Source organism: Triticum urartu, chromosome 4A (genome assembly GCF_056163025.1).
Source record: "Triticum urartu cultivar PI428250 chromosome 4A, HENAU_Tu73, whole genome shotgun sequence".
Classification (NCBI taxonomy): Eukaryota; Viridiplantae; Streptophyta; class Magnoliopsida; order Poales; family Poaceae; genus Triticum; species Triticum urartu.
This window is the reverse complement of record NC_141876.1, coordinates 385781342-385792561: the sequence shown is the minus strand read 5'-3', so window position 1 is coordinate 385792561 and position 11220 is coordinate 385781342. Positions and strand designations below refer to the sequence as shown.

Here is an 11220-nt window from a genome sequence, read left to right as displayed (position 1 = left end):
AGTTAAGTGTGCTTGGGCTTGAGTAGTGTGAGGATGGGTGACCTTTCGGGAAGTTTGACCACGGAGTGCGATTTGACTTGAGATTAAGCATATTGACCCGAGACTAAATTTTTTTTTGAAAAAAAATTATTACTAATGGCGCACTTCTATGTGGTGCGCCATTACTAAGTCAGCTAGTAATGGCGCACCTCTAGGCATACTAATGGCGCACTGTAGTGCGCCATTAGTATCTGGTATACTAATGGTGCACCAGTGGTGCGCCATTAGTAAAAAATATACTAGTGTCGTGGTACTAGTGGTGCACCAGTAGTGCGCCATTAGTAGGCAAAACTGGTGCGCCACTAGTAGGCCTTTTCCTAGTAGTGAGCAACCAGCGGATGGCCGGGATGCATGGAGAAGCGCCATGACATCTTGCGGCAATCTTCACCTAGCCACGAAGAGACGGATGGATACCCCTTGAACGGAAGCTTACCTGTGCAGCCGCAGGCCATTATGGGATCTGGCTTAGTCGACCCTAGGTGTGGCTCTGGCTGGACGGTGCTACGAGATGTAGAAGAATGGTAGGATTGGATGGGCACCGGCTGTGGCCCAAAGGAACTCTACAGTTGACCCTGTTTCGTTCGGCCCGTGTTCAAACATGAGGTAGTGCGAGGACATAAAGGAGGGGACAGTTCTTGCGGGTAAAGTGTACAAGACTCTGCAGAGTAGAAACCTAATCGATTAGCCGTGTCCCCGGTTACGGACAAATGAGCATCTGGAATTGGAGTATTTCGGAAATCTCAACACCGAACATAATTAATTAATTGATGGGTTATTAATGATTTCGGGTATGAGACACTGGTTGGCGGAACCATCTCATTAACAACCAACATTTTGTAGTAATTGTAAGCAAGTCCTTTGTTGTAGTAAAAAATTGCTTTTTCGCAAAAAACATAAAACTTAGAGCCCCACAGCCAAATTGCATATAATGTTAGCATTATTATTGTAGTTCTCTCTATGACTTGCCGACATATTTGAAATGCTGGCCTACGCGGCTGCAACGTCTCATGTTGCCGAGGAGTTTTCCGACCAGGAGTGAGGCTATGACCTACGCTCGGTGATTGCCCAATGGAGTCGGATGCACTTGCTTATCGTCTACGCTTCCGCAGCATTTAGTTTTTTCTCATGAGTTGGCCTTCGGCCAAATTTATTCTATTGTAATAAAGACTCTATATGAGAACCGTGTAATAAATCAGGTGTGATTGAACTTTGAATTTTTCATCAATGTACTGTGTGTGCCAGCATGATCTTAGGATGGTACAGATACACAGAGACTTGGCCGATTTTGGGTCAGGTCGCTACAGAGATGGTATCAGAGCACACACTGACCGTAGGACGTAACCCCTAGTATCAGAAAGCCATAGGAAGAAATTATTTTACTCTATGCCCTTATTATTTCGTAATTCTCCCCTGTCCATTTCTGACTTCCCTCCGATTTCAACATTCTAGATGGCCGCGGAGTTCACCCTAGTTCTGCTACCGGAGTTTTGCCATCCCGATGAGACGATGCTTTTCGGCAAGAAGCTGGTTCAGATCGTGATGAAGCTGAAGATTGCTCTGCCCTCTATCACCGGGAAGCCTACCAATGCACTTCCGATGGATACCCGCTATAGGATTGAGGTGCACATTCCAGGGATGACCTTTAGAGGATATTCAGAGCCCATCAACTTTGACTTTACCGGTTTCACTTGGATCCTTGGAAGAGACATGGCGATTTATCGTGCACTTGGACATATCTAAGAAGAGTACAAGCCCGAGCTCGACTAATCAGACCTTGCCATGATTTCTCGCAGAGCAAGGAATGGAGATATCATCCGTACCGTGGAGGACGACTCCATTCTTTCATATGTCCAAGACTTGGAGAGTCACATCAGGAACCAGGAAATCTAGACTCGCCGAAGCTCCAAGGTATCGAGGAGGCTGTTGTTCCGTGAATTGGAACTGGAGGAGAAAGCACGCGTGGACTTCCTTGAACATGAAGAAGTCAAGGATTTTATGGAGAGAATCGAGGACCTGGAGAAATATGTTGCCACACTAGAGGAAAAGATGGACCAGGGAGAAGACCTCTTCCCGAGTGGAGATGATGGACCCCTCGTGAGCAATGACGAGGATTATGAAGAGAGCTCCACTGAAGGACGCAACAAGAGTAGGAGTCGCAACATAGGACGCCTCACCGGAGGAAGTAAGGATAATTGATGAAGAACATTTAGTCGACCGCCATGTTATTTTATTTTTCGTCGATCCATTAGGCCATTATTTTAGATTAGTCGTGAGATTTTGTAATCCGAGATTGAACCTTGTCTGAGATGAATGAATAAATGATTGGTGTGATTATGATTGTGCATTCATATGGGTAGTGCTATTTTCTCATTAGACCCTTGTTCTATTCTAATTTCTCATCCACTCCAAAACACCAGATGCCTCTGAGACGTGACCCCGGATTCACTTTCCCGCCAGAGCTCACCCAACTAATCCAACAGCAGAATGCCTTGATGCAAATGCTCATCCAGAACCAAGGCAACAACAACAACAACAATAACAACAATCCACCGCCACCACCCCATGTCGACAACCTAACCCGGTTCCTAAGGCTGAATCCGCCGGTGTTCTCTAGCAGCACCGAGCCGATTGTAGCTGATGATTGGCTTCGCAAGATCAGAAGGGAGATAGCAACTGCTGGATGCACGGATGCTGAGAAGGTGCATTTTGCCGCACATCAACTAGATGGACCCGGAGCCTCTTGGCGGGATAACTACACCACCACCGATCCCATCGCCACCATCACGTGGGATCAGTTTCAGCAGGCCTTCCGCACTACTCATGTTTCAGCTGGAGCCATGAGTCTGAAGAAGCGTGAGTTCCGCAACTTACGCCAGGAAAATCGTACTGTGGGGCAGGACGTGGATGAGTTCAGCCAGTTAGCTCGCTATGCCCCGGGTGATGTGGCCACAGATTCAGCGAAACAGGAGAAGTTCCTCAAAGGACTTAATGATGAGCTAGGAATGCAACTGATGGTGGCTACATTCAATAACTACCAGGAGCTGGTAGACAAGGCCATCAACCTAGAAGGCAAATAACAGCAGATCGATAGCCGCAAGCAAAAGTATAGCCAGGGGAAGTACAACTCGTGAGCTCAGCAGAAGCCTCGCTACACCCCATACCCTGGAGGTCACACCCATCACACCCATGGATTGCATAACCATGGAGGACACAACCATGGAGGGAATGGGAACAATCACAACAACAACATAAACTTCAAGTTGGGAAATGGAGGCAATGGTAACCAACACCATCCCGTTCCGGCTCAAAAGGATCTGAGTCATATCACCTGTTCAAGTGCCAGAAGACAGGACACTATGCCACTGATTGTCCAGAGGCCAAGTGGGGAAATGGAAATGGCAAGGGCAATGGAAGCTCGTCAACCAAGAAGGCCCAATCCTTTTCCTCATGCCCAGGTGAACCACATCGACGTGGAGGACGTCTATGATCAGCCAGACACAGTGGTTGGTAAGTTTTTATTAAATTCACGTCCAGTATTGGTACTGTTTGATTCTGGTGCAACACATTCATTCATATCAAGGGTAGTGGTGGAAAAGTACAAGTTGCCCACTAGAACCCTTAGAACCCCTCTTCAGGTTACTTCCCCAGGTGGGAGATGACGGTAAGCTTAGGCTGTCATTCGACCCTTAACATCGGAAATCATGATTTCCCCGCACACCTCATAGTATTGGAATCCCAGGGATTGGACATGATCCTAGGCATGGACTGGTTGACGAAGTTTGAAGGAAACATCGACTGTGCCCGCAAGACGATTTTGCTCACCACCCCGGAGCAGAAGAGGATCAAGTACGTATCCAGACGCACACCGATGAAGAATTAGGTGAATTCCCTCATGAGATTTGTATAGGAGGAAGTACCCGTAGTGCAAGATTTTCCCGATGTATTTCCGGAGGAATTACTAGGAATGCCACCGGACAGAGACATTGAGTTTAGGTTGAGTTATTGCCCGGCACAACCCCAATATCCAAAAGACCTTATCGGTTGCCCCCGAACGATTTGGAAGAGATCAAGAAGAAAATTAATTTGCTATTGGAGAAGGGATATATTGGGCCAAGCTCATCACCTTGGGGATCCCCAGTTCTTTTGGTAGAGAAGAAGGATGGAACTCTGAGAATGTTTGTGGATTATTGTTCATTGAATGACGTGACCATCAAGAATAAGTACCCCTACCAATGATTAATTATTTATTTGATCAGCTAGTTGGAGCCAAAGTATTCTCGAAGATCGATCTTTGATCGAGGTATCATCAGTTCAAGATTCATGAGCAAGATATACCCAAAATAGCCTTCACCACAAGGTATGGTTTATATGAGTATACAGTCATGTCATTTGGATTCACTAACGCCCCTGCGTATTTTATGAGCATGATGAACAATGTATTTATGGAATATTTGGACAAGTTTGTCGTGGTGTTCATCGATGGCATATTGGTTTTCTCCAAGAGCGAGGAAGAGCATAAGGAATATTTGCATCTAGTTCTGGAGAAACTCCGAGAACATCAGTTATATGCCAAGTTCAGCAAATGTGAATTTTTGTTGAAGGAAGTCGGATTCCTCGGTCATGTTATTTTAGGAGAAGGAATACTAGTAGACCCCACCAAGGTTGAATCGGTCACCAAATGGCAGTCGCCCACCTCAGCCAAGGAGATCCGCAGTTTTCTCGGACTTGCAGGATATTATCGGAGATTTATTGAGAATTTCTCCAAGATTGCTAAACCCATGACCGAGCTATTGAAGAAAGAAACCAAGTACATTTGGACCGAGGATTGTGAAGCCAGTTTTCAAGAGCTGAAGAAACATTCGGTTACAGCCCCAGTGCTCATTTTGCCGGACATACACAAGGATTACCATGTATATTGTGATGCTTCTCGGCAAGGACTCGGAGGAGTGCTCATGCAGAAGGAAAAGTTGTAGCTTATACCTCCAGACAACTACGACCTCACGATATGAATTATGCCACACACGATTTGGAGTTAGCAGCCATTGTGTATGCACTCAACACCTGGAGACATTTCCTTGACGGGAATAGTTGTGATGTTTACACGGATCATAAGATCTTGAAGTATATTTTCACGCAGAAGGAGTTGAACCTCAGGCAGAGGAGATGGCTTGAATTGATCAAGGACTATGACATGAGATTGCATTATCACCCAGGGAAGGCAAATGTTGTAGCAGATGCCTTGAGACGTAAAAGCTATGTGAACACCCTCATAGCTGGAGGATTACCACAGGAATTAGCCGACGATCTCAGAGAGCTCTGACTGGAGATAGTACCGAGAGGATTTGTCGCCACATTGGATATTCAATCCACTTTGACCGAAAGAATCCGAGAAGCCCAGAAGACGGACAAGGAAATTGCAGAGATGAAGGAGAGGATGAGTAACGGAAAGGCTAAAGGTTTTTGTGAAGATGAGCATGGAACTTTATGGTTTGAGGATCGTATCTATGTGCCCAATGAGCCAGAGGTCAGGACGTTAATTCTTCAGGAGGCCCATGATTCACCGTACTCGATTCACCCAGGAAACACCAAGATGTATCTAGACTTGAAGGAAAGTTTCTAGTGGACAGGTATGAAGAAGGATATTGCCTAGTACGTAGCAGTATGCGATGTTTGTCAATGAGTAAAGGCGGAACATCAGAAGCTGGCAGGGTTACTTCAACCTCTGTTGATACCCGAGTGGAGATGGGAAAAACTTGGAATGGATTTTAGAACAGGATTACCAAGGACTCGTTTAGGTTATGGTTCTATCTAGGTAGTAGTTGATTGCTTGACCAAGGTAGCTCATTTGATTGCCGTGAAGACCACTGAGGGAGTCCTGGACTAAGGGGTCCTCGGGCGTTCGGCCTGTTAGCCATGGGCCGGACTGATGGGTTGTGAAGCTACGAAGAGCGAAGACTGCACCCGTGTCCGGACGGGACTCTCCTTGGCGTGGAAGGCAAGCTTGGTGATCAAATAAGTAGATTCCTTTCTTTGTAACCGACCTTGTTTAACCCTAGATCCTCCCGGTGTCTATATAAACCGGAGGACTTAGTACGGAGAGGAGAGATTGATTACCATAGTCATACATGCTAGGCTTCTAGGGTTTAGCCATCTCGATCTCGTGGTAGATCCACTCTTGTAATACTCATATTCATCAAAATCAATCAAGCAGGAAGTAGGGTATTACCTCCATAGACAGGGCCCGAACCTGGGTAAACATTGTGTCCCCCGTCTCCTGTTACCATCAATCCTAGACGCATAGTTCGGGACCCCCTACCCGAGATCCGCCGGTTTTGACACCGACATTGGTGCTTTCATTGAGAGTTCCACTATGCTGTCCTCAAAAGGTTTGATGGATCCTTCAATCATCTACAATGATGCTGTCCAGGGGGAGGTCTTCCTCCTTGGACAGATCTTCGTGTTCGGTGGCTTCGCACTGCGGGCCAAGTCGCTTGGCCATCTGGAGCAGATCGATAGCTACGCCCCTGCCCGTCAGGTCAGATTCGGGAGCTTGAACTTTGTCGCGGATATCCGTGGAGACTTGATCTTCGACAGATTCGATACCACGGCAATCGCTCCCCGTCGCCTCGATGAACATGACTTAGATCTGTCATCAGGCCATACCTAGGAAATTGCACTTGTAGCCGCTCTGGCCTTAGATCCGGAGCAGGTCGCGCCATCCGAGGACAGGAAGCTCAACCCCCCCCCCCACAGAGGCCGCAGACTCCACGGCCTTGGAGCCGCACACAGACCTAACTTCCAGTAATGCCTGTGTCACCGAATCCTCGGACTCATTTCCGGTTATAAGTTCTGAACTATGTGCGTCCATGCATGTCGAGCATGATCGGTCATCGATCGCTGAATTCAGCGCCACAGACATCTTCCAGCACTCACCTTTGGGCGATGTGCTGAACTCATTAAAAATCTATCCTTAGCGGGGGATCCACAGCCGAACTATATCCGTTCGAACTAGAAGCTGAGGACAGGGAATTTTGCTTCCCACCCACCACCCACTTCATAGCCACTATCAAAGACTTAACCGACATGCTTGATTACGGCTCCGAAGACATCGATGGTATGGACAACGATGCAGATGAGGAGCATGGCAAAAACCCGCCGTCTACTGGACGCTGTACGACCACTTCTTCGTACGATGTGTACATGGTGGATACACCCAAAACAACCAACGACGATGACAAAGAAAATCCAGTCGAGAATAAACCTCCTGAGACACAGCAAAAATGCCGGCGTCCTCGGTGCCGCTCTAAGTCATGTCGTTCAAAAAACAGCAATGCTGGCACCGGAGAAAATAATACTCCGGACGACGCCGAAAACAATGAAGACCTTGATGAGGTAACATCCGAACAGGAGGAGCAAGAAAACGGGCAAGCTAGCCCCGATGAACTGGCCAGGCCCAACGACTCGGAGGATGGTAGTTATCGTCTGCTCTCCGAGGATGAGGAAAGCCTCGGCAACGAAGATTTCATTGTGCCTGAGGAACCTCTCGAGCAGGAGCGCTTCAAGCGCCAGCTAATAGCCATCGCAAGGAGCCTGAAAAAGAAGTAACAGCAGCTGATACGTCTCCGTCGTATCTACTTTTCCAAACACTTTTTCCCTTGTTTTGGACTTTAACTTGCATGATTTGAATGGAACTAACCCGGACTGGCGCTGTTTTCAGCAGAATTTCCATGGTGTTATTTTTATGCAGAAATAAAAGTTCTCGAAATGACCTGAAAAACAACGGAGAAAGATCCACGTTAGGGGGGCCACACCCTGTCCATGAGGGTGGTGGGCGCACCCTACCCCCTGGGGGCGCCCCTGCCTCGTGGGCTGCCTGACGCTCCACCGACCTCAACCTTGACTCCATATATTCACTTTCGAGGAGAAAAAATCATAGAGACGGATTCATCGCATTTTACAATACGGAGCCGCCGCCAAGCCCTAAACTCTCCCGGGAGGGCTGATCTAGAGTCCGTTCGGGGCTCCGAAGAGGGGAATCCGTCGCCATCATCATCATCAACCTTCCTCCATCACCAATTTCATGATGCTCACTGCCGTGAGTGAGTAATTCCATCATAGGCTTGCTGGACAGTGATGGGTTGGATGTGATTTATCATGTAATCGAGTTAGTTTTGTTAGGGTTTGATCGCTAGTATCCACTATGTTCTGAGATTGATGTTGCTATGACTTTGCTATGCTTAATGCTTGTCACTAGGGCCCGAGTTCCATGATTTCAGATCTGAACCTATTATGTTTTCATCAATATATGAGATTTCTTGATCCTATCTTGTAAGTCTATAGTCACCTATTATGTGTTATGACCCATTAACCCTGAAGTGACAATAATCGGGATACTTACCGGTGATGACCGTAGTTCGAGGAGTTCATGTGCTCACTATGTGTTAATGCTTTGGTCCGGTACTCTATTAAAAGGAGGCCTTAATATCCCTTAGTTTCCAATAGGACCCCGCTGCCACGGGAGGGTAGGACAAAAGATGTCATGCAAGTTCTTTTCCATAAGCACGTATGACTATATTTGGAATACATGCCTACATTACATTGATGAACTGGAGCTAGTTCTGTGTCACCCTAGGTTATGACTGTTATGTGATCGATCGCATCCGGCATAATTCTCCATCACTGATCCATTGCCTACGAGCTTTCCATATATTGTTCTTCGCTTATTTACTTTTCCGCTGCTACTGTTACAATCACTATAAAACCCAAAAATATTACTTTTTGCTACCGTTACTTTTGATATCGTTACCACTACTATCATATTACTTTGCTACTAAATACCTTGCTGCTGATATAAAGTTTCCAGGTGTGGTTGAATTGACAACTCAGTTGCTAATACTTGAGAATATTCTTTGGCTCCCCTTGTGTCGAATCAATAAATTTGGGTTGAATACCCTACCCTCGAAAAATGTTGCGATCCCCTATACTTGTGGGTTATCAAGAACATTTTCTAGCACCGTTGCCGTGGAGCATAGCTCTATTCTTTGAGTCACTTGGGGTTTATATCTGCTTATCACTATGAAGAACTTGAAAGATCAAAGAACCAAGATTTTTCCCTCAACTACGAGGGGAGGTAAGGAACTGCCATCTAGCTCTGCACTTGATTCACCTTCTATTTTGAGTAAGCTTGCGACACCTAAACCTACTTCTGCTATTAATTCTGATATGTCACATGTTATTGATGATGCCACTTCTGCTATGCATGATACTTATGATGAAACTACTTCTATGCTTGATACTACTGTGCCACTTGGTGAATTTCTTGATGAGCAACTTGCTAGGGCTAGAGAGAATGAAATTATTGAAACTGATAATATTGATGAAAGTGATGATGAAGATTCTCCCGCTAGATATGTATTGCCTGTTGTTCCTGAGGGTTATGTTATGGATGAAGAAACTGCTAGAGATTTCTTAGCCTGCAATGATAGAAGTGGTCTTAAGAAACTATTAGCTAAGCTGAGAGAAAAATCTCTGAATGCTAGAATGAAATATGATCCTGCTTATGCTACTTCACCTATCTTTATTACTGATAAGGATTATGATTTCTCAGTTGATCCTGATATAATTACTTTGGTTGAATCTGATCCTTTTTATGGCTATGAATCTGAAACTGCCGTGGCACATCTTACTAAATTAAATGATATAGCTACCCTGTTTACTAATGATGAGAAAACTCGCTATTAGTATATCCTTAAATTATTTCCGTTCTCATTAAAGGGTGATGCTAAGATATGGTTTAATTCTCTTGATCCTTGTTGTGTGCGTAGTCCCTAGGATATGATTTGCTACTTCTCTGCTAAATATTTCCCCGCTCATAAGAAACAAGCTTCTTTAAGGGAAATATATAATGTTGTGCAAATCGAAGAAGAGAGTCTCCCACATGCTTGGGGAAGGCTTCTCCAATTACATAATGCTTTGCCTGATCATCCTCTCAAGAAAAATGAAATACTTGATATGTTTTATAATGGACTAACCGATGCTTCCAGAGATTACCTGGATAGTTGTGCTGGTTTTGTTTTCAGGGAAAGAACTGTTGATCAAGCTGAAATTCTATTGAACAATATGTTGACCAATGAAAATAATTGGACACTTCCTGAACCAACTCCTAAGCCAACTCCGAAGAAAAGGGGTATTCTATTTCTCAGCCCTGAAGATATGCAAGAGGGAAAGAAATCTATGACAGAAAAAGGTATAAAAGCTCAAGATGTTAAGAATTTATCTCCCGTTGAAGAAATACATGGTCTTAATTCATCACCTATTGAAGAAACACACGGTCTTGATAACCCAACATAGGTAGTAAAGGTAAACTCTCTCTATAGATATGATAAAGCTGAAATCCCTCCTGCTAAGTTTTCTAGCCAATGTTTGGATGAATTTGATAACTTTATGGTTAAGCAAGAAGATTTCAATGCTTATGTTGGTAGACAATTGAAACATAATGCTTATATGATTGAACACTTGAGTGATTATATGGCTAATGTTAAAGGTGAACTTAAACTTATTAGTAAACATGCTTCTATGGTTACCACTCAAGTAGAACAAGTACTTAAAGCTCAGAATGAATTGCTCAATGAATTGAATAGTAAAAATAATGACTTTGCTGTTAGAGTTGCAACTAGAGGAGGTAAAGTGACTCAGGAACCTTTGTATCCTGAGGGTCATCCTAAGAGAATTGAGCAAGATTCTCAGAGAATTAATATTGATGCACCTAGTCCTTCTAAAAGGAAGAGAAAGAAAAATGATAGGACCTTGCATGCTTCTAGTGAACCTGTTGTTGACACACCTAAGAATCCCAATGATATTTCTATTTCTGATGCTGAAACACAGCCTGGTAATGAACATGAACCTGGTGATAATGTTAATGATGATGTTCATGTTGATGCTCAACCTAGCAATAATAATGATGTAGAAATTGAACCTGCAGCTGATCTTGATAACACACAATCAAAGAATCAATGTTATGATAAGAGACTTTGTTGCTAGGAAGCACGGTAAAGAAAGAGAACCATGGGTTCAGAAACCCATGCCTTTTCCTCCTAAACCATCCAAGAAAAAGGATGACGAGGATTTTGAGCGCTCTGCTGAAATGTTTAGACCTATCTTTTTGCGTATGTGTTTGACTGA

General features: G+C 44.7%; 1 pseudogene; it reads left to right on the top strand.

The window, feature by feature from the left end:
• Positions 1-1545: 1545 nt before the first annotated feature.
• Positions 1546-2235, top strand: LOC147975920 (uncharacterized; annotated as a pseudogene).
• The last annotated feature ends 8985 nt before the right edge of the window (positions 2236-11220 follow it).